The sequence below is a fragment of the Leptidea sinapis genome, chromosome 12 (assembly GCF_905404315.1).
Source record: "Leptidea sinapis chromosome 12, ilLepSina1.1, whole genome shotgun sequence".
NCBI classification, from domain to species: Eukaryota; Metazoa; Arthropoda; class Insecta; order Lepidoptera; family Pieridae; genus Leptidea; species Leptidea sinapis.
The window spans coordinates 5,165,764-5,188,505 of NC_066276.1; the positions used below are offsets into that span (position 1 = coordinate 5,165,764).

The 22,742-nt window shown below is 35.7% G+C and overlaps 1 protein-coding gene across 1 annotated transcript in view; it reads right to left on the reverse strand.

Annotated features, from left to right (window-relative positions):
- LOC126967197 (protein roadkill) overlaps window positions 1–22,742 on the reverse strand; it is a 100,365-nt gene that overhangs the window by 61,151 nt on the left and 16,472 nt on the right. Inside the window, exon 2 of the mRNA XM_050811680.1 lies at window positions 5,748–5,786. The gene's annotated coding sequence lies outside the window, so the exon portion shown is untranslated. The remainder of the gene's footprint in view (window positions 1–5,747; window positions 5,787–22,742) is intronic.

Here is a 22,742-nt window from a genome sequence, read left to right on the forward strand (position 1 = left end):
GCTTTCAATAAAAAGACTCTAACACGTTTGTGAAAGTATTGAACACGTTGAATCACGACCCCGGCTCGGGGATCCAAATTGGCGCGGGGCCATTATCTAACCCCGCTTCTGCAGTGCAGAGAAAGTGCACTGACACTTCAAGAGCATTTTTCAGTGAGCGAAACGGTAAGAAAGCGCCAAAATATGCAGAAGACAAAATAAAAATTTGAAAGCGCCACACAATAGCGTTGTCGAAATTGGAAAGTTGAGAGGCGCGGGGATTGCGTAATGGCTCTTACGATGGCCGCGGCCCGTGGCGCTGGCGATGACGACAGGCACCGCGTGACGTCACTACAGCGGCACATGAAAGTGCATCCGCGCCCCGCGTCGCCCGCTACAAACAATGGGATTATAAAGGAATCGACCCTACTAGTTTTTTTTTATGAAAATAAGGGACGATACGAGCAGGATGTTCAGCTGATGGTAATTGACGCCCTGCCCATTACAATACAGTGCCGCTCAGGATTCTTGAAAAAACCTCAAAAATTCTGAGCGGCACTACAGCTACGCTCGTCACCTTGAGACGTAAGATGTTAAGTCTCATTTGCCCAGTAATTTCACCAGCTACGGCAGAAATAGGTGCCGGTGAGGTAGCCGTAATCTAGCCGGCATCCTGTGGCAAAGGAGTCTCCCACTGGTAAAAATCTCCTGGCTCTCTTTAAATATTGACAAAAAATATTTAAGGCTAACGTGAGAGTATACTATTCGTATTTCGTTACGAATCTGGCTATCATGTTGAATTCAAAGAGTTATTCAAATGGTACTGGTGGATCTGGAGATAAGCGCCCCACATTCTCTTGGTTTGGCATGGCATTTGGCATGTCGTGCGCAGGTGGAATAGGGCGGCAGGAATCAAGTTAAATAGCTCTTCGGAACACTCTCCGTGATAAATGCGATGGAAGACACACAATGAAGCGACTTCTCTACGTAACGCAAAGTGATCTAGCCGTTCACAGACGACTACATCCTCGACAATTCGAGCAACTCTCTATTTCAGTTTAACCTTTCCGCATCGGCCGTGCCCGCGGGCACTGGTAATTCAAAAAACAATGAGAGCGGCTGTGCCGCGGGGCACTTTTTTACCTCATCCAGTTTTCACCCTTATTAGGTGTACAAGATGGTTTATTTGCCTACGCAGTTATGAACGAGTGAATTCCCAAACACATTTCGATCCGTTACGATTCAAGGCCACCAATATTCGACGTCATAGCTTTACGGACAAAGCACTTATGTGTCCACTTGTTCCCGGCCGGCGCAGCGAGCGGTCGTTATCAAGACTTTACACGAAGATCGTTCTTTGTGGAGATTTAAGCTTTATTTTATAATTAACATATACTATTCATTACAAAAACATAAAAGGAAATAAATAAAACAAGTAATTAACAATAATAACAATATTTATTTTAAAATATACCTATTTTTACACTTTTTTTCGAATGAAAAGTCTGTGTGAAAAAAAAAAGAAAGACAATATGAATAATTTATACATGGTCTTATAGCATGTTTCAATAGCTTTCAGTGACAGTCACTCATATCACCCTAGTTATAAGCATTTTATAACTACACGTAAAATAATACACACGGGGAAAATGCCGCGAAATTGCCGGAAGCTTGCCGATCAATAGTGTACAGCGAGATCCGGAGCGCGCCGATCCGGAAAGGTTAATATATTTTATATTGTAGCCCTCGATCAGTGAAAAACACAAGAGCTGTATCAGAAATTTGTTCTACTTTGCATTAAATGGCTTGAAAATACTAATTAATTTAGATATACGTGTATGTACAGTATATGTGTATGTATGTACAGAAATATAAAAATATCGCAACATCATAAAAGTATTTTAATAAAAGTGAATCTTATTGCTGTTTGTTAAGGTCTATTTTCGTAATAAAACTTAACCGGCAGCGTGAAAGTGCGTATCGAACATAGGAACTTTTGCTCTCCTCAGTACGATAGCTCGTAATATTTTATTATCGGTCGTAGTGCGCTTAATATCGGTATTTGTTGAGGTTTCCCTAAAAAATCTATACATACAATATAATAAGGTCCACGGCCGCGAGTGCCGACGTACGACTGATGCTCGTAGGCGGTCGTCAGCGGGCGCTACTAGTGGCTAGAACCCTGCTTTTCTAAATCCATATTTTTCTTAAATGTTCCCGTAATATCCACATTACAGTGGTGTACTCAATTATATTGAGTTTTGTTGTTGTTGGGTAAAAATAGTTTGTAAAATGATAAAGCAATAAATATTGATTTGAAACAGTGGCAATGAGTTTCTTGCCACATTATCTTATTAAAGCTAAATTTAGCTAGATGATGTGGTGGTAAGTAGTATAATGTATGACTTTGAATTTGATCTATGAATCTAGTATATTCAAAATTACATAAAAAAGAATTCTAATGCAATCAATTTTGTAAAAATGAATGCCTTTTTTTCCCACCTGCATGAAAACTCGCTTTAATTCCCTGGTACAAGGGACAAAAGTGGCCGATTCTCTGCCGGCAAGACAACTTTTGTCCTTCGTACCAGGGACTAAAAGCGAGTTTTTCATCCAGATGGGAAAAAAATCGTATACCACGTGAGGTAAGTAGGACATTTCCACCCATGATTATCAATGCGGGTGAGAATGACCTACTTTTCTCCCTAGGTGCGTAATCTTATATCTTTAAACGAGCAATTCTTGTATATATAAATATATATATAATCTGAATTATGAAAACGGCTCCAACGATTTTCATAAAATTTAGTATACAGGGGATTTCGAGGACGCTAAATCGATCTAGTAGGTAGGTAAAAAATGTAGTTTTATCAGCAATAACATTAGAATACAAAGGTAAATTTCGTCACTATATTCAAGACTATAATAGCTCAGATGGGACATTGGGTGATCCGGAATGCAGAAGACCCCCTTTCAAATCCACATGTCCTATTAGTTTTTTTTGTTCAAGTTTTGTACACTCTTAAAAATCCGAGCAAGGCTCGGTCGTCCGGATTTTATACTATTATTATATTATATTATGCCTAAAAAAAATAACATTTGAATAAGTTTGATTTTCGAGATTAACTAAGAACTGTAAGACGGCAGGTACTGTAATAGCTGACGGTTTAGACTCAATGAGTCGTCATTTCTACTACCACTTTGCGAGTACAATAAGTTAAACGATACCTATTCAGAACTTGATATATTCGGTGGTGGGCTGGTCAGGTTTAAAGAAAGTGTTGTTAAACACCTAGCTAGTACTCAATCTGCATTTGTTAAATAAGTAGTTTTTTTTCGTCTCCATTATCTTAATCAATAAGTTAAATTTATAATTTGTACTTTAATCTGAATTTTGTTTTTATTGTAGCGATAGTATTAATTCTATTTTTCAGAAGTAATAAGGGAGTATATTTTGTAATTTTTATGTTCACCATAATTGTCCTATACTTAAGAACTACTAATTGTAACATAATACTAATAAAATTGTATTGTATATAATAATATAATATTGACACACTTTTTACACAAATTATCTTGCCCCAAGTTAAGCATAAATATAGCCTGTGTTATGGGTTACAAGACAATGTTATATTTAAAACAATATACTTACTTAAACATACATAAATTCATATAAACATACATAAATACATTTAAACATCCATGACTCGGAAACAAACATCCATATTCATCATATAAATGGTTGCACCTACCGGGATTCGAACCCGGGACCTCTAGCTTAGTAGGTAGGATCGCTAACCACTCGGTGGTTAACCAGTATATGATGTGCTTTAATAAATAAATAAATAAATTTCTACTCCCATTATTTATCCACACGCACGGCACTCGGTAGGCCGCGCGTCGCTGGCTGTAACTTCCTGCTCGCAGGGACTTTCTATTAGGAAACTATTGCGTCAACCATTCGAATGCTCCATGTCATTATTGGGAAACTTGACTCTCACGCAGCGCGAGATGCATCTGATTGGGAAACGATGCAGTCCGCTTTGTTCACTTACGCAACCGACGCCTTGGTATCAATAATTTATCTATATATATATAAATGACTTGCTGTTAGTTAGTCTCGCTAAAACTCACTGGACCGATTTGGCTAATTTAGGTCTTGAATTATTCGTGGAAGTCCAGAGAAGGTTTAAAAGGTGAATAAAAATGAAAATGCTCGGAATTAAATAAAAACAACAAATTTGTTTTTCCTTTGATGTGTCCAAACATCATTTCTATGAGAGAATTTATCTACTATGACGCACGGTTTGACAGTTCTGCTGTGAAACAATCTCATTACGACAGCAGGGTGCATATTTTACGAAGTAATTGTTGATGTTATGATATGTTATTGACAAATTAATAAAAAAACATTATTTTATTTATTATATACAGAACAACACCTGTCGGGTCAGCTAGTATATATATAAAAATGAATTGCTGTTCGTTTGTCTCGCTAAAACTCGAGAACGGCTGGACCGATTTGGCTAATTTTGGTCTTGAATGATTTGTGGAAGTCCAGAGAAGGTTTAAAATGTGAATTATTATATGGAAATGCTCGGAATTAAATAAAAACAACAATTTTGTTTTTTCCTTTGATGTGTCCCCCGTCGTTGAGAAATCAAATTGAAAGAATAGTTTAAAATGAATAACTAATTAGAATCTTTATATCTTTCTATCCTTTTCAGGAGGTAGTACAAATTTAATTTTAGCTACCTATAGTTGGAAGATTTTATGTACGATTTAATATTTAAGTCTGAGAATCGGTCGTCATCTATTTTTTATAACCCAAAATTTTTAATTCTTGATTTTTTTCTTTTTACTTTATATGGCAATACAACGCTTGCTGGGTCAGCTAGTTAATAATAAATAGAACCCTATCTTACTTTGAGTTTATTTCATACATTAATTACATACATATTTAGCATTCCGCATAGCAGGAGCGTTTATGTTAAAAATTGTTTTATCAGAAGAGTGTGCAATTATATTATGAATATCGAAATTTGCCACTTAGACCTTTTCATGTTTAAGTGATTAGCTTTATTTAAAAACTTGTAACCAAATTTAGAATATTTTTGATAGTTACCTTACTAATTTTCATATCTGTATTGGCAGTTTTAAAAATTAGGGAACTTTAAGTCTAGATTTAATATCCTGTTTATGTAATCAATTTATGAATGTGACCGTTTGTTTCTATTGAATAAATAAAGAAATCTTAATAAAACACTTTGAAAGGATGAAAACGCGTGTAATTTTAACTATAGTGAAGACCCCCCCAAAAACCAGATCTGGGAAGGACTTGAAACGTCGGTTTAACTAAAATAAAAATGTAACTTTTACGCAAAAATCCAATGTAAAAACACAGTTACAATTACACGCGTTTTAATTCTTTAAAAGTGTTTTATTTAAATGTGTAACACTCTCGTTAATAAAAGAAAACACTATACTATAGAGCGTTGCCGGCCTTTAAGGAAAGTGTACGCGCTTTTTTTGAAGGTGCCCATGTCGTATGATCCCGGAAACACCGCACAAGGAAGCTCATTCCACAGCTTTGTAGTACGTGGAAGAAAGCTCCTTGAAAACCGCACTGTGGAGGACCGCCACACATCCAGATGGTGGGAATGATATCCTAACTTGTGGCGTGTCGTGCGGAGGTGGAATCTATCAAACTAAATTTGACTTGGAGTCGTCGACTTAATTTATGTTGTAGTTTATAATTTGATACTTACACTTTTGTAGCACTTTTTAACTCCTTTCCTCTAAACTTCCTGAAACAATAATAATTATATTAGGTGATACTTGAATTTTCCAAAGACAACGACTAAAAAAAATAGATTTAAATAGAAAAATTGGATATTACAAGTATAACATAGTTTCAACGAAAAAACAAATAATCATACATATATAATACTAGCTTATTTTATGCATTGGGTCCACAGAGAAATGTGAATTGTAAAAGAAATACAATTTTGACATATTATTAGGGTCACCATTTTTAAATCAAATAGAATTTAATAGTAGAGAAGCCCAAGCAGAGATTTTTGAGATTCGAGCGTGGCTGAATAATATAATGAACACTCGAGCAGGTTAAGGTAAGTTTAGCAGAAAAGTTGCCTTACTAATCAGAAAATTTTAGCGTGAAATGAGAAAATGGCTGGATATTCTCGAGAAGGAAATTAGTCATGAATCACGAAAATAACATAATCTACCGAAATCATAATGTGTGGTGCTTGCAGTCGTCGAGAGCTATGTACAAATACAAATTTATTACAACAAAATACAATATATACAATCAGTGTTGGGGTCTCCTTTTAAGCAAAGAGTTGCCTGTAGTAGGAGGCCCCGCTCTTCCATAGCAAAAACATAATAATAAGATGTAATAATAAACAAGTTGACCTTAACTTAAATGTATTTATGTATGTTTATATGAATTTATGTATGTTTAAGTAAGTATATTGTATTAAATATATCATTGTCTTGTAACCCATAACACAGGCTATATATGCTTAACTTGGGGCAAGATAATTTGTGTAAAAAGTGTGTCAATAGTATTATTATTATTATTAACTAAGGGAAAGAAAACTACTAACTACTAACACTGTGTGTGTGTGTGTGTGTGGGTGTGTGTATGTATGTATGTATGTGTATGTGTGTGTGTGTGTGTGTGTGTGTGTGTGGGTGTGTGTGTGTGGGTGTATGTGATTGTACTTCATACTATGTACTTCGCACCTTGAATTCATTGCACCAAGATTGGTATATTTCAAAATATTTAGTGACAATTAAAGTTTGAATAATATAATAATTCAATTTATAGGGATGCAAAATTGAAAATGACTTTGTTCATTGGTAATATGAGTGGGCCTATGAGTATGTCGTCGTGACACCAAATATTCTAGACAATACTCCAGATTCAGGTATGGTTTTTTTTCTATTTATTGATACTCAAGGCTGTGATGAAGAAGATCATCGAATATGAAGATGATTACACTGACGATGAAGATTGAAAATATTTACTAATTTTTTTTTTAGCCACGTTGTTAATTCAAACATTATGATATTCCAAATTTTAAAACTAAAATTCTAAGTTTTCGCTTCTCTCGGTAGTCTCGGTAGTCGTATACATATATATATATGTATACGAGAGAGATGCATTTGCCGGCATTCATGACTTTTCATCGTATCCAAATCAGTCTTATTTTCTACCCTTTTATAAGGACACCCCACCATGCAAACCGACAGATTAATTTCCGTTATCAGAAACACATGGGGCGCATACACTTTTAATATCTGACGATCTTGAGTATGTTTTTGTGACTGTTTTTCTACATCAAATTAACGTGTAACTACTGTATAAGAATTCAAATCGGAAGACGCAGTGTTGGTAGGCCAACAAGATGGACCGACGATCTGGTTAAGATCGTTGGAATACATTGGATGAGGGCAGCGCAGGTCGTCGTGGAAATCTTTGGGGGATGCCTTTGTCCAGTAGTGGACGTCTTCCGGCTGATGATAATGATGATAAAGAATTCAAATGCGGGCGAGAACCGAACCGGGCGCACCGTGGTGAGAGTCAACAGTTGTACCTATTGCACCACCGATGATGCTTCAAAAATCTCAATCTCCCGATTACTTTTGTCCCTTATCTGATTTTCCAATTTTTTCCCTCTACTCCCAATTATAACGCTCGAGTTATGTGTGAGTGAGCTTCAATTAGATATACCGCTCAAGATCCATGTCGTGTCGGTAGCAACACCACCTACATCAATAATTCTCATATATGTACGTACACCTTGACATTATTCGCTTGACCAAACAAATCATTATCGTTTTAATATAACACGACTTTAAATAATTCAATCATTGATAATCTCTTTCGAAATATTTCGTTTACGTGATTTAAGGAATCCAGCGCGAGTCGAATTCATATACGAAAGCTGAGAACCTCTGTGAGAACAAACACTATGTACACATATTATGTACTTCATAAAAACCTTTTTTAAACCAAATCATTTTTGGGAATGGCACTTTATTTTGTTGGTATTGTATATTGTGTCTTTGCTTCATATAATCTTAATTAATCGTAATATAAATACGTGTCACGTTGTCATATTTTCTATGAGAGAATTTATTGACGCACGGTTTTACAGTTCAAGCGGTGAAACAATATCAATAAACAACAGGGAGCATATTTTACGAAATAATTCTTGATGTTATGAAGACTATTGACAAATTCATAAAAACAGTATTTTTTTTTATTTAGATTCACCAGTGGTAATTACAATAATACATTTATAATTATTATTATTATGCTAATTTACAAGGGTCTTATTACAAAATGCATTACCTTTTAAGGTGAATACCGCATGCTAAATTATATTGTGTGAAATAGTTACATAAAATAAATATAAGTTATAAAACAACCATTCTATAATGTAATGAAATTAACAAATTAACAAAATCTACTAAATAAGTCAAGATAGACGTATTAAACAAATCAAGAATACTTATAAATTATTTATTTACAATACATTTTTTTACATTTTTGCGAAACCTTGGCAATGAATCACTGAATGGGTCCAAGCATTTATAATCGTTTATAATTTTGCATAATCGCGACACAGGTGAATTGATCCCCATAATAGTTCTGCGAGATGGTTTTTCAAATAAGTTCACAGGTTTACGTGGGCATCTAGGCACTCTAAAATTAAACATAGACACCAGAAAGGAGTTGTCATAAATATTGTTAATACTTTTGTATAAGAAAAGTAAATCCAATATGTCCCTACGTTGTTTCAGAGTTAGTATATTAAAATATGTAAATCTTTCAGAGTATGTTGCGAGTGATCTAGATTTCCCAATTGAGAAAGAAAACGCTTCTGAATTCTTTCGATTCTGAGACAATGGCAAGCGTAGTGTGGTCTCCAGACGGTACTACCGTATTCCAAAATACTCACAACGAGACTTTTATATAGGATCATCTTCGTGCGCCAGTTCCTAAAAACTTTGCCATTGCGAATTACAAATCCCAGCATTTTAGAGGCTCTGCTTACAATAGAGTCTATGTGCGGTATAAACGTAAGTTTGCTATCAAATATAACACCCAAATCCTTAATAGTATCTACTGTACTGTACTGAGAGTAGTAGTAGTTCCTCGCCTGTTTTCATCGGCTGTCTTGAGACTCTATCTACACGTCTATATTATCTAAGGAAAATGAATTGTTTGCAAAAATGACAGCGTCCATTAAACAATAACCGTGTCACTAGAAAATATGCCTATACTATAAATGTCACATTGATTGACCAACAAGTGAGAGAGTTTAAAAATTGAGGTCTCAGGCACGCGGGCCCGGCCGCGGGACGATCCACAAAGGAGTTCATGGTTGATTGGAACATGTACACTATTTTAATGCAACGCAAATACACTAATCTACCTTCGCACTCATGACAATAAGATTCATTATTCTTTGGCAAATTAAACATAGTTCCTAATTGTCCGATTGAGAACGATTGCGCCATTCGTGTGAATATGAACCTAATGGATAGTATATATACAGTTTAGTTTCGCTTACACGCTCACGACATTCAAGATGTCGGTTGAGACCGCTCACGCCTAGATACATTTTGTATTTCACGGAGATACATCATGTGGAAGCGAGATGGAAACCATCAAGTAGGTTTAAATAAAAATTGACTTGCAATAGACCGTGATAATATTATTTGTAACGCGAACGAGCAGATGGATACGTAACATTACATGATAATAAAGATAATGCGAGTCAAACTCGGCCAAAGTAGTAGCGTATTGCGGTCGGACCACTAAAACGACTACACTGCGCCCGTCAACCTGAGACTTCGGATCGAAAGTCCTAATAAGTGTGTAAACGACCTACTCCAGAAAATACTTTGCAATGGCCGAAATAATGTAATCTAGTACAATATATACTCGTATACTTACTTAAAAAATATTTTTTAAAGATAATCATTTTCAGAATTTTGCTACTTCTAAATTACCTTTATATATTATTACTTGCTGTCCCAGCAAACGTTGTATTGCCGATATTAAAATCGCGATACAAAAGTAACTGTTGATCGTAGATGGTCGAAAATTTGAAATTGTATGTGTTTTTTAATGCTGACTCATAATCAAACGTTAAGTCAAGGGTTAAGTTTATATTAAAAAGAATGTTAACTTAACCCTTAACATTTAGGGGGATGAAAAATAGATGTTGTCCGATTCTCAGACCCACCTAATATGCACTCAAAATTTCATGAGAATCGGTCCAGCCGTTTCGAAGGAGTTTAACTACAAACACCGCGACATGAGAATTTTATTTATTAGATTACTTCAATTAGGTGACGAATTCTCTTTGTTTACGAACCGTCTCGAATACTTATGTATCGTATGTTGGACTAGGTCAGTGGATGTGGTATACACTGGTATTGACTCTTGACGTGTTTAAATACGTCACGTAATATCATCTCACGTCTGAAGTCCTCAATAATTAATGTAGAGGTTTTTTTTTATATAAGAGGGGGCTAACGGGCAAGAGGCTCACGGTCTGGGGAGAGGTGAGGCAACCGTCCACGGACATCAGCAACAACAGGTGTCAGGAAATGCGTTGCTGGCCTTTAAGGTGGGAGTGTGATCTTTTCTTGAAGTCGTATCGGTTCGGGAAAACAGTAGCCGGTAATTGATTGCACAAAGTGGCTGTGCCAGGCAAGAAATTTCTTGCAAAACGCGCCGTTGCGGAATGCCAGACGTCAACGTGATGCGGGTGGTACTATGCACGTAATGTCCGGTGGTGGAATTCGGCCGCTGGAATCAATCCGAGCAGCTCCCCTGAGCTGAGCAAAAACCCCTCCAGTATTCAATGAAATATGCACCACCACGATCAAGTGGGCCCTATTCTAGTCGGTTGATGGCTGTTATAACAAAAAGGAAAATAACAATAAACATTGTGAAATATATTTAAGAATAGAAGTCAGAAATAATGTTAGTAGTGAAAGTTGTTCTATCTTAACAGAACACTAATTGAAAAGCGACCATCAGCGAAGTTTCCTTGGCAATAAATAGAGTCAGAAAAGCGAATGTCTCGAGCACTTTCTAGCAGAACTGGCGCACGCACGATCATATCTCCAATGGTATGATAGACAAAATACAACAACTTCTAATTTGCTGAAGTAAAACTCCCCTGACTGGCTTAGCGATAAAGCGAAAATATATGCATAATATTAGCTTGGTTATAAAACACTCACTTAAAGAAAAATATACAGCAATCTTATATCTTTAAACGAGCAATTCTTGTATATATAAATATATAATATCTCGGAAACGGCTCCAACGATTTTAATGAAATTTAGTATAGATGTAGTTTCGGGGCGAGAATTCGATCTAGCTAGGTTTCAATTAAAAAAAATATAGTTTTATCCGTTTTTTAATGAGAAACTGCTACAATAACTATACAAAAGTGAATTTCGCCACTATAAAGGGCGTCCAAAAGTTATGGGGGACATGAAGGGAAAGTACCTTAAATATCGTAGATAGGGTATTTTACTGAAAGAAGACTTTATGTTATTTTTAAAAGTTAGTAATGCTGCGTTCAAAGATTTTCTAAAAATAACTTGCCTTAAATAATCAATGCTATCTATGGAATGATAATATCGCTACTTTTCGAACGTCGTCGTCGGTAATAAATAACTTTCATGAAATTTGACCCAAACATTTTACGTTGTTCCATTCTTTTAAAATACTATGTTAATTAAGAAGAGTTATTAGTTTTTGGCCATTCTTTCAATTGGCATCATAAAAGTAGGGGTGCTTTTATTTTACCATTTAAGTTGGTTCGATTCCCAGACGAGGAAAGTAATTTTGAGAAAATCTTTGAATGCAGAATTACTAACTTTTAAAAATAACATAAAGTCTTCTTTAAGTAAAATACCCTATCTACCATATTTAAGGTACTTTCCCTTCATATCCTATAACTTTGAGACGCCCTGTATACATAACTATAATAGCTCAGATGGGACATTGGGTGATCCGAAAAGCAGAAGACCCAGGTTCGAATCCAGATGTCTTATTAGTTTTCTTTTATGTTCAAGTTTTGTACATTCTTAAAAATCCGAGCAAGACTTGGTCGACCGGATATTAAATATTAAGACTGATCATTGTCAGTACATTTATGAAAATTTTATACACGTTCACAAAAATTGCGTCACCTTTTTGCTCTAAATAGTGCTTCTCATTTTTATAACACTAGAAATAACTTGATTGGGATTGCTTGTAACTAATTCTATTAGGCTACATAAGATACATAATAGCTTTAAGGGTAAATATATACACTTTTAAAATAAAGACCCAGCCACTGTTCAGGCATTATCTATAAATAAATTTAATGTTTTATTAAAAAATGGCTCTGCCGTAAATCCTTCTACTCTGCAGCTGAATGTCTAAGTGATCGGACAGTCTGGGACTACATTATGATTATTTTATAGCAATAACAATGAGAGTATAATATTATATAAACAAAACTATGAAAAGAGCGCAAACAAGAAGGCTGGGGGAGTTTCTTGAAGAAGAAGAAGCGTGTTCTCTCTTAGAGCGCCATTTGTTTGCGAAGCGGTGGTAGTGTTCGAAATGACAACAAAAAGAGTTCTGAAGGAATCAGTTTTGGGAAAATAAATGCTTGTAATAAATGTCTAAGCCTTTTACGGCCGTTTTCAATAACCTATCTATCCTTAGTTTTACTTACTAGATGTAGACAAATCTATCCTCTTACGCTTACTTATATTTCAATAATCTATCGACAGGTAGCATTGGACTATAACTAATAATATAACTGTATTGGACAAAACTATGGATAGATAAGATCTTGTCATTAAACGCCGATAGCTATGTATCTGTAACTAGAGATACGTTATTGAAAACGGCCACTAATGTAGGTACTAACATTACATCGGCGACGATTACATCTGAATGGTTATTTGAACGTTACATAGAATTGTTGTATTCTTCTCATGTTATGAATGTGAAAGTGTACTAACGGCCGTTCCCAATATTCAGTCTATCTCTTACTTGAGATAAAAATCTTAACTATAGTTGACTTTTTAATCCCAATAAACTTACCGACGGGCACTCATCTTATCCGTGCACGCTGTCTGTCAATGACAGGACGACGTATAGCTTACCAGCTATATATATTTTTGTATGGAAATTGCAATTCACGCGTGCCAATATAAGGCGATAAAAATGACTTATCGGGTATATTGGGACAGCTTCAGATTATTGACAGCTAATTACTGAAAGTAGAAGGTAGTAATTTATCTCTACCTATCTGTTGATAGTATATTGGGAACGGCCGTTAGTTGACACTCCGAAACAATAATCCGGTCAATAGTAGTACTATTTTATTTTAATAAATATATATTGGATTGGTGTTCGAAAAGGTCTACGAGACTAAAACCTAAGCTACGGAAACTAACGAGCTTACATAAAAGGGATCTTGTGAGTAGAAGAAATAGTGGCGTGCCAGGAACCTTTGGAACTCCAGGCAGGAACCAAGGCGTCGCATTTGGTTTATTACAAAAAAAAATATATAAAATAATTCACAAAGCATATTGATAAAACCCACAAGGAAAATTTATAAATACTAATAAACTATCGAATAAAATAAGTTTTTATGACTATGAATAAAATAAATCTATCGGGATTTTTTTGCGTAATCGTGTTTTCGAAACTGCGATAATTTAGATAAAGAACTGAAGATAAACATGTCACAATATTGGATCCGTAGTATTTGTAGAAGTATTTTAAGTAGATTTTCAAGTATGTTACTTTTTAGGACTAAAGCGCCTTAAATTGCGCGACTGTTTCAGCAACATACCGCGGAGTTTTACATCGGAGTATTTGCTTCTATTTAGTAATATCCTCGTTACTCAAATGCTTCCGGTATTAGAATTATCCTTGGTTTTAATCAGCTTGTCATTTATTCCACAAATAGCGAACCTTCGATGTTCGTTGGACATGCTTCAAATAATCGCCTCATGGCTGCGAGTGGGGTAAATAGATTGAACATAGCAAGAAAACGAAATATATCAACTTTACCGTACCAAATGTCAAAAATGTAAATGCGAGTGTTTTGTTATACGGAGAGGTGATAAAACCGGTGGAATCTGCTATGTTTCTTGTCATTACTCTGGATTCCAAATTATAATGTGGCACCCATATTGAAAATATTTGTGTGGTAAAGGTTACTATAACATACATGACTTTCTTAAGGATACCACAGATTGGGAATGGAGCAACCGCCCTCAGCTATTAAATAATACATTGTATTGTACGATTTTACATTGTTAACATATTTTTATAAAAAAAGAAGCCCTGTGAGTTTTCCTTTGAACTTGTTATGCCTACTACTCGGCTAAGTCGAGTAAATAATTCTTTTGTGGGGCGATGTAAATGCTTTTACAACAAGATCCCAGAAAATGTTCAAAACAAAAGTATTACGACATTCAAAAGAATTGTTAAAAATCGTTTGTGTGGTAAAGGTTACTATAACATACATGACTTTCTTAATGATACCACAGATTGGGAATTGAGCGATCGCCTTCAGCTATTAAATAATACATTGTATTGTACGATTTTACATTGTAAGCATATTTTTGTAAAAAAAGAAGCCCGCTGAGTTTGTGGCGCTCGTTCTTCTCAGCTCTCAGGCATACCTTTGGGTGGTTAAAACACCGCATACTTGAATATACATTGAAATTAAAATGAAGATTTACATTAAACGTATCAGGTTGGTGTTTAAAAATTGCAAGACGTTAACAATACGTTCACCGTCCTAGATGCCGCACTTTCGTTTCGAAACCGAGCCACGATTATCGAGAGCTAGAAGCTGCGGATTCAGGCGAATTTTAGAAATGCTGGCTTGAGAAACGTAAGATCACGATATTCTACTAAACTAAATAAGAACAATACATTGTTTTGTACTATTTATTGTTAAGGCCGCTATCCCGAGAAATCGCCAAAATAGAGCATTTATTGTATGGTTTCGCCTCTACGCGAGGCATCCTCAGGACGTGTTGTCTCGCCAAAATCTGGCACGAGGCAGAGAGAGAGTCTCACTAAAGAGAACTTAAATCATTTGTATAAAATAGCGCATAATTGAAACCATTTACGGTTTATATAAAGTTTTAATTTAGAAAAAAATTATATGTCTACATAATATGAGACGAAAATTAATTTCTTCTTTACATTTATGTCGTTAATAGACATTGCGAAAAAAAAATCACCAAAGTTACCACAAACTCTTACAGTTAGAGCCATGCTAATCATTCAATCTAGGTAAAAATTGTATGAAAAATTATCAACTGTTTACCAATACTATTTAGCATGACATAGTTTTGTTAATTTTGAAGAAAATTATATTATGCTTCTAAATCTGAACTAAATCTATGGCTATCTTCTGCGGGAGAAGTAATCTAGCTCGATTCGGTTCCTCAAGGCCGTTGGCTCGGTCCCCAGCCTTAATAAGAATTTGCTTCGAGCATTGGTTGTTATACAACTATTAACAACACATTAAATGCATCTATTTCTGCCGTGAAGCAGTAATGTGTAAGCATTACTGTGTTTCGGTCTGAAGGGCGCCGTAGCTAGTGAAATTACTGGGCAAATGAGGCTTAACATCTTATGTCTCAAGGTGACGAGCGCAATTGTAGTGCCGCTCAGAATTTTTGGGTTTTTTGAGAATCCTGAGCAGCACTGCATTGTAATGGGCATGGCGTATCAATTACCATCAGCTGAACGTCCTGCTCGTCTCGTCCCTTATTACCATAAAAATAAATAAAATAAATAAATAAATCACTAACTTCGTCAGAGTCACTGTGACAAAATAAAACTAAATCATTTTCGGAAAATACCCTTGCAATAAAGTACGCAATATCTTCTAAAAGGCCGACAACTCTTCAACTTTTGGTCCTGTGTGTTGCAAGAGAGCTTGCCTGGCGAAGTCCAGAAGACCTGGCGAACATCGGTGGACTCGAAATTCAAATAATTTTATTCAAAATAGGATGTGACATCACATAAGAAACTCAAAAACTACCACCCATTCCAAAAAGATGGCCTCAGACCTGAGAAGAATAGTCGCAACTAACTCAGCGGGCTTTTTTTTCATCAAAATATATGACCAAGTAATATTGTACAATTAAACTTATAATTTAATAGCCTAAGGGCGGTCGCTCCATTCCCAATCTGTGGAATCATTAAGAAAGCCATTTATGTTATTAGTAAACGTTTTTTAACAATTTGTCAGAATATCGTAATACTTTTAATAACAAAGGAAGGCGTGAGAAAGAACAATTATGAAAACAGAATCGAGTGAAAATAATCATAATTCACACAATAACGAGATAGAACATGAGTGAGGGATCATTTGCGTAATAAAACAAACGTAAGTATTAAACGCATTCGTCCACATTCAGAATCAGCGTGTACAATCGGTATTCGCAAGGACAAGAGCCGTAAATTTAGATGTAAAATTGCCTTTCTCTCGGCTCTAAATTACGAGGTCCCACTGTTTGCGTGTCGTAATTGTCTCCTAAAACATTATAAGCCATTACTGGGTTGAGAATGTTGTTTAGTAATGTTGAATCTGTCGGTACACAAAGGCTTAGCACCGACCACCCGACAAAAACTTGAGGTGTATTTTATGTAAAACTAGCTGACCCAGCAAACGTTGTATTGCCATATAAAGTAATTTAAAAAAAAATTTTTGGGTAATAATAAAAACAAACTATTCTCAGACCTACCAAATATATCGTAATACAACTATTATTGTATTCGATTACCATCTTGCAACCCTATAGCGGATTTATGGATGGAACAGAATAATATAAAAATCGCGATACAAGAATCGTTGTAGATCGTAGAAGGGAGAAAATTTGAATTTGTACGTATTTTTAATGCTGAATCATAATAAAATAAAAGTAAAAAAAATCGTCATTTAGGGTATAGATGTTGGCCGATTCTCAGACCTACCCGATACGCACACAAAATTTCAGACAAATCGGTTCAGCTGTTTCGGAAGGGTTTGGTAAGAAACATCGGGACGCGACAATTTTATATATTAGATAGTAACTCTCATCAAACTGCCTGGTTGTCTTTCTTAAAGGAATAGGAAGGCTTGAAATAGCGAAAACGAAGATAGCGCCATAATTAGGTTGGGCGAGAGAGATTATTTATATATTGAAGCGTGATGAGTTCATCTGTTTGTCGTAACATTAATTTATTTATTTTATTTATTTATTTTAAGCAAAAATTACTATCCCGTGCAAAACAGAATGTCTGCCATAATTAGTACGCGGTTGGCCAACGTCGTAAAGGCGTCTAAATGTAGCATATATTTAAATGGGTATATGAATTGTAGGCTAATAAAGGTCGACAAGGAGAAGGAGAAATAATGAGATATTAATACCCGTTTAGTGAAAAGTTACTTATGGTGTCAGCCTATATTGACTTTAAATCAACCCAATTTGATCTATCTAATATATAAAATTCTCATGTCGCGGTGGTTGTAGTTAAACTCCTTCGAATCGGCTTGACCGATTCTCATGAAATTTTGAGTGCATATTGGGTAGGTCTGAGAATCGGACAACATCTATTTTTCACCTCCCTAAATGTTAAGGGTGGTCCACGCCAATTTTTACTTTATTTTATTTTTTAAATTGTTTGACAACTTCAAATTTTCACCCATTTACGATCAACAGTTACTAACGATCAACGATTTTATCGGCAATACAACGTTTGTTGGGTCAGCTAGTAATTCATAAAATTATCGCCTTTTTACCAATAACAAAATCAGTTAATATATTCACAGCAATAGAAACCTGAAATTTTGAAAGTATTTGCAATAAAACGCCCCAGTAAACAGAGGAACCTTGTGAAACTGGAATACTCGATGCGGAAAAGAAGGAGTACACATTTCTCTCTTGATATGAAATAGAACCAACGATAGGAGAAACGTTAGAGCCGAATAATTTTGCAGTTATTGTTTTAGAAAAGTTAAGAATACTTATGGTAGATTCAATAAGAAAAGTAGTTTTTTTTTGACATTCATAAGTGTTATTACGTGACCTACATGAATAAAGTGATTTTTATTTTTGACTAGCTGACCCAGAAAACGTTGTATTGCCATATTATAAAGTAATAAAAAAATTCAATAATATAAATTTTTAGGGTATACAAATAGATGACGACCGATTCTCAGACCTACCAAATATATCATACATAAAATTTATCGTACTACAATAATCATTATATTCGATTGCCATATTGCAACTCTATTGCGTGTCTGTGGATGGATTAGAATATTAAAACCGCGATACAAAAGTAAGTGTTGATCTGACTGACGAAATGGGTGAAAATTTGAAGTTGTATGTATTTTTAATGCTGAATCATAATTAAACAAATTAAAAAAAAATGTCAAAAAAAAATAAAACATAAATTTTGGGGTGGACCACCCTTAACATTTAGGGGGATGAAAAATAGATGTTGTCCGATTTTCCACCCTAGCCTATATGCACGCTAAGATTCACTAAAATTGGTCGAGCCGTTTCGGAGGAGTTCAATTACGTACACTGTGACACGAGAGTTTTATATATTAGACTAGCTGACCCAGCAAACGTTGTATTGCCGATATTAAAATCGTGATACAAAAGTAACTAACTGTTGATCGTAGATGGGTGAAAATTTGAAGTTGTATGTATTTTTTAATGCTGACTCATAATCAAACAAAGTTAAACACTCAAATAAAACTGAAAACAAACACAATCGATCGCGGGTTCGAGTCCCGCATCGGTCATAAAATTTTGTTTTAAGTTTTATTTGTGTAATTAATCCCAGACGTGAGGGTTATCACTTTAAAAAACATAACAAACTGTTTAGATACATCACTGCTACAGCAGATAGCCGACCATTGCATTTATAAGCGAGAAATGGAATGCGCGAAGAAAGAGTGCGCGAAAGCATTTGAGTACAGACAGAAGAAAAACAAATATTTACTAATAATAATAATATTCATTAATTAAGGTTTTTTATGGCAGAGGAAGTCCAACAAATTATATACAACACTAAAGAATTTACAAAGAATGAACTCAAGATTTCATGAAGGAACGTGGTGATACAACCGATATGGACATTCGCAGCACCTAATCAAGAAATGCGGTGCCGGTCTTTAAGTCCCTACTATCTATCTGTACTAATATCATAAAGAAAGAAGATATTTATGTTGCGTTTATTCATTATCTAATTTACCTAATCTGTAATGAATAAACTCAAACTTACACCTCTCTCTCCCCAAGAGAATGTCGCCTTCGATGAAGGCTTAGAAGGCCTTTGCCCAAAGCCAACCTCAGGTGGTGTTTAGTGGATAGGCACTTAGATTTTACGTGAGTCTCACATAACCAACGCAGGTTAGGCTGGCGTTGGTATGCATGAACATTCACCACCTCCCTCCCGTTGTTATCCCGGAAGGTAGCCCTGTCCCTTTGTCTGGAGCAAAAAAAAACTCAAAAACGTCTTAAGCTTGTCACTGATTAAAACAGCCTGGCCAGTTTTGTAGGTTTTACAAATGATCCCTGAGTAAATTGCAATAATATTAACATTGGTGAACTTTGCTATTAAAAATAGGAAGGCGTTACATTTTTTTTTTCATAATATACCAATGCTGGCTGTATGACGTCAAGTCGAATACGAATATGAATTTGAGTTGTAAGCGAGAGCTGCGAGTTCGGTTCCCGCGGGAAACATTCCTAATTCTATAATGTCTCGTACATTGTACCTGTGTGTTTATTACGGTATGGTCTAGTTTATTTATTTAATAAATTCCGCCATGAAGGTATACACTAATATAAACACAGTATAATACAAAAACAATAACATTCATATGGTAAGTGATCACTCAATTATAGGCGAAAATAACATGATATTTAATTAAATTAAGCCACAAAATAAAATAAGAACTATAAAACAATATATATCTACGAATGTGATCTTAATAATATAAATTAACACAAAAAAAGATTGAGGTCATCCCACCCTTGAAGAACTTTATATATATTTTTTAAATTTGTTTAAATTGTGATCAAATATGTCGACTTCATCTTCAGTTGATAGGAAAATCAGAAACAAATGTCGTGTGACACACAATAACTACGTGTGGTCAGTTGGGTACGAGCAACTACACTACACTACATTGTCAAGTGTCAAGTGTCGACGTTGGCGGCACACAATATTGACGAGTCAACGAAGTGGTTCAGTATGTTACGTTCTTACCGTAAAACAGATTTTAAAATAGCAATCGGTCGGTTCCAATGGAAATTTCTTATTATATTATTATCATGGAAGAGGAAGCAAACGAGCGGGATTGTCTTGCAACACCAAATCAATCACAGGAGCGTTGCCGGCGTTGTGGAACTTATAGTGCGCGCGGAAACACCGCGCGAGTCCCTTCCGGCAGCAGGGATCACCGGCTCAATGCTCTTTTTTTTATTAAAATAAGGGACGAGACGAGCAGGACGTTCAGTTAATGGTAATTGATACGCCCTACCCATTCCAATGCAGTGCCGCTCAGGATTCTTGAAAAACCCAAAAAATTCTGACTACAATTGCGCTCGTCACCTTGAGACATAAGATGTTAAGTCTCATTTGCCCAGTAATTTCACTAGCAACGGCGCCCTTCAGACCGAAACACAGTAGTTCTTACACATTATTACTTCACGGCAGAAATAGGCGCCGTTTTGGTACCCATTATCTAGCCGGCATCCTGTGCAACGGTGCCTCAGACTCGTAAGCTGACCTGCTCTCTGAGTCTGGTTTGAAATCATGTTTCTAAAATATGTAATGCCATCTTATTATTATGATATGACGTCACGCTCGGCCACACTGTCGAGTTCAGTTCGTGTCACCCTCGGGTCTTATCCCAATCTGTTCAGCTCGGTCTACGTGTCTACCGCGTTCACTTATAGTACCTCGCGAACATTTTAAATAAGTGTCTTGTAGGTATTATTTCAGTTAACCATTTCAATTATACTTGCTCCGTTTTACACAAACCGATCGAGGTCGATTTTCTTATCACCAAACCACGACGCCATGATAAGTTCTAGTTTCAAAATGATTGGAGAGTTATTATTATAGTTATTACGTGTGAAGCAACCGAAAACACAATACTGGGAGAAAGTCACAAATGACCGCATAATATGGGAAAGGCCGCATGTGAATTATTAATTGAACTCGGAGTATTAGACCAAAGGGAGATGAAAAGCATTGAACAGGTAGACAGACGTAACATATACAAGCGCACAATAATAGTTCTCATGTTTTTTTTTTTATGGAATAGCAGGACAAACGACCGTACGGGTCACCTGGTGTGAAGTGATCACCGCCGCCCACATTCTCTTGCAACACCAGAGGAATCACAAGAGCATTGCCGGTCTTTAAGGAAGGTGTACGCTTTTTTTAAGGTACCCATGTCGTATCGTCCCGGAAACACCGCACAAGGAAGATCATTCCACAGCTTTGTAGTACGTGGAAGAAAGCTCCTTGAAAACCGCACTGTGGAGGACCGCCACACATCCATGTGAACGTATATATAAATTTATTTATGTAAATAAAATCCAAAACTAGTTAGACATTCCTACTACGTAAATTGGAATTATAGAGAAATAGGTAAACATCGCACCCGAAGTTGGTGTCGTTTCGCAACACATTGCTGTTAACTGGAGCAAGCTGCAGGCAAATTACATTTTTTTTCATACTCCTTTGCCGCATGCAACGAACAGCATCGAACGAAGGCCACAAAGAGGCTTCTTTCAATATGTTATGTTTTTTTAAAGTAATAACCCTCACTTCTAGGATTAATACACTGACAACTGAGCTCAGTTGGTTAGAGCACCGGCACGGAACGCCGGAGGTCGTGGGTTCGAGTCCGGCATCGTTCATAAATTTTGTTTTTCAAATTTTATTTCTGTAGGCCTCTTTCATTTTCACAGGCCAGTCTACACAAATTCAAAGTCTAACATATGTTTCAACGTCTTCGTTATATTATGTGAACCCGGCATCCATTTCTTTCTTAAGGCGACACTAAATGCCGGCGACCTTGAGCGATATGAGTTCACGGCTCCTATGTCACAAAGCCAATATTTTCAAAATTCTTGGGTCGAAAATGTAACATTTTAACAGGCACAAACTGCTTAACTGCTTTCAATCCTCATTATTGATTACTAATCTGAATAAATGTACCTACATAATAAAGTAAAATCTATAAGAACAAATTTTATGATTACAGTATACTAAACAAATGCATGATGCCGAGAAAAAACTTGTTTAACTGCAAAGAAAACTGGTAGTTCATAATAGCTCTGGAGTGCTAACTTTAACCAACAATAAGCAACCTACAAGTAAGACTTAAGGGTATGTGTAACAGGATAAAGTAGTGTTCATAGCTCCAAATCCTATATTTTCACCACAAAACTTGTCTAAAAACACCTTGTTTGCATGTTTTCAGTTTACCCTTCGCCTTAAGTATAATCTAAAGAGTATCCTTGCATGCTAATATATCGAACAAACCATCATATTCACGAAGCATCCTTACACAAACAATGAATTCAAGCTCTAAACGTTGATGCATACAATATACTATTATTATACAGCCATTGTAAAATAATATATTTGA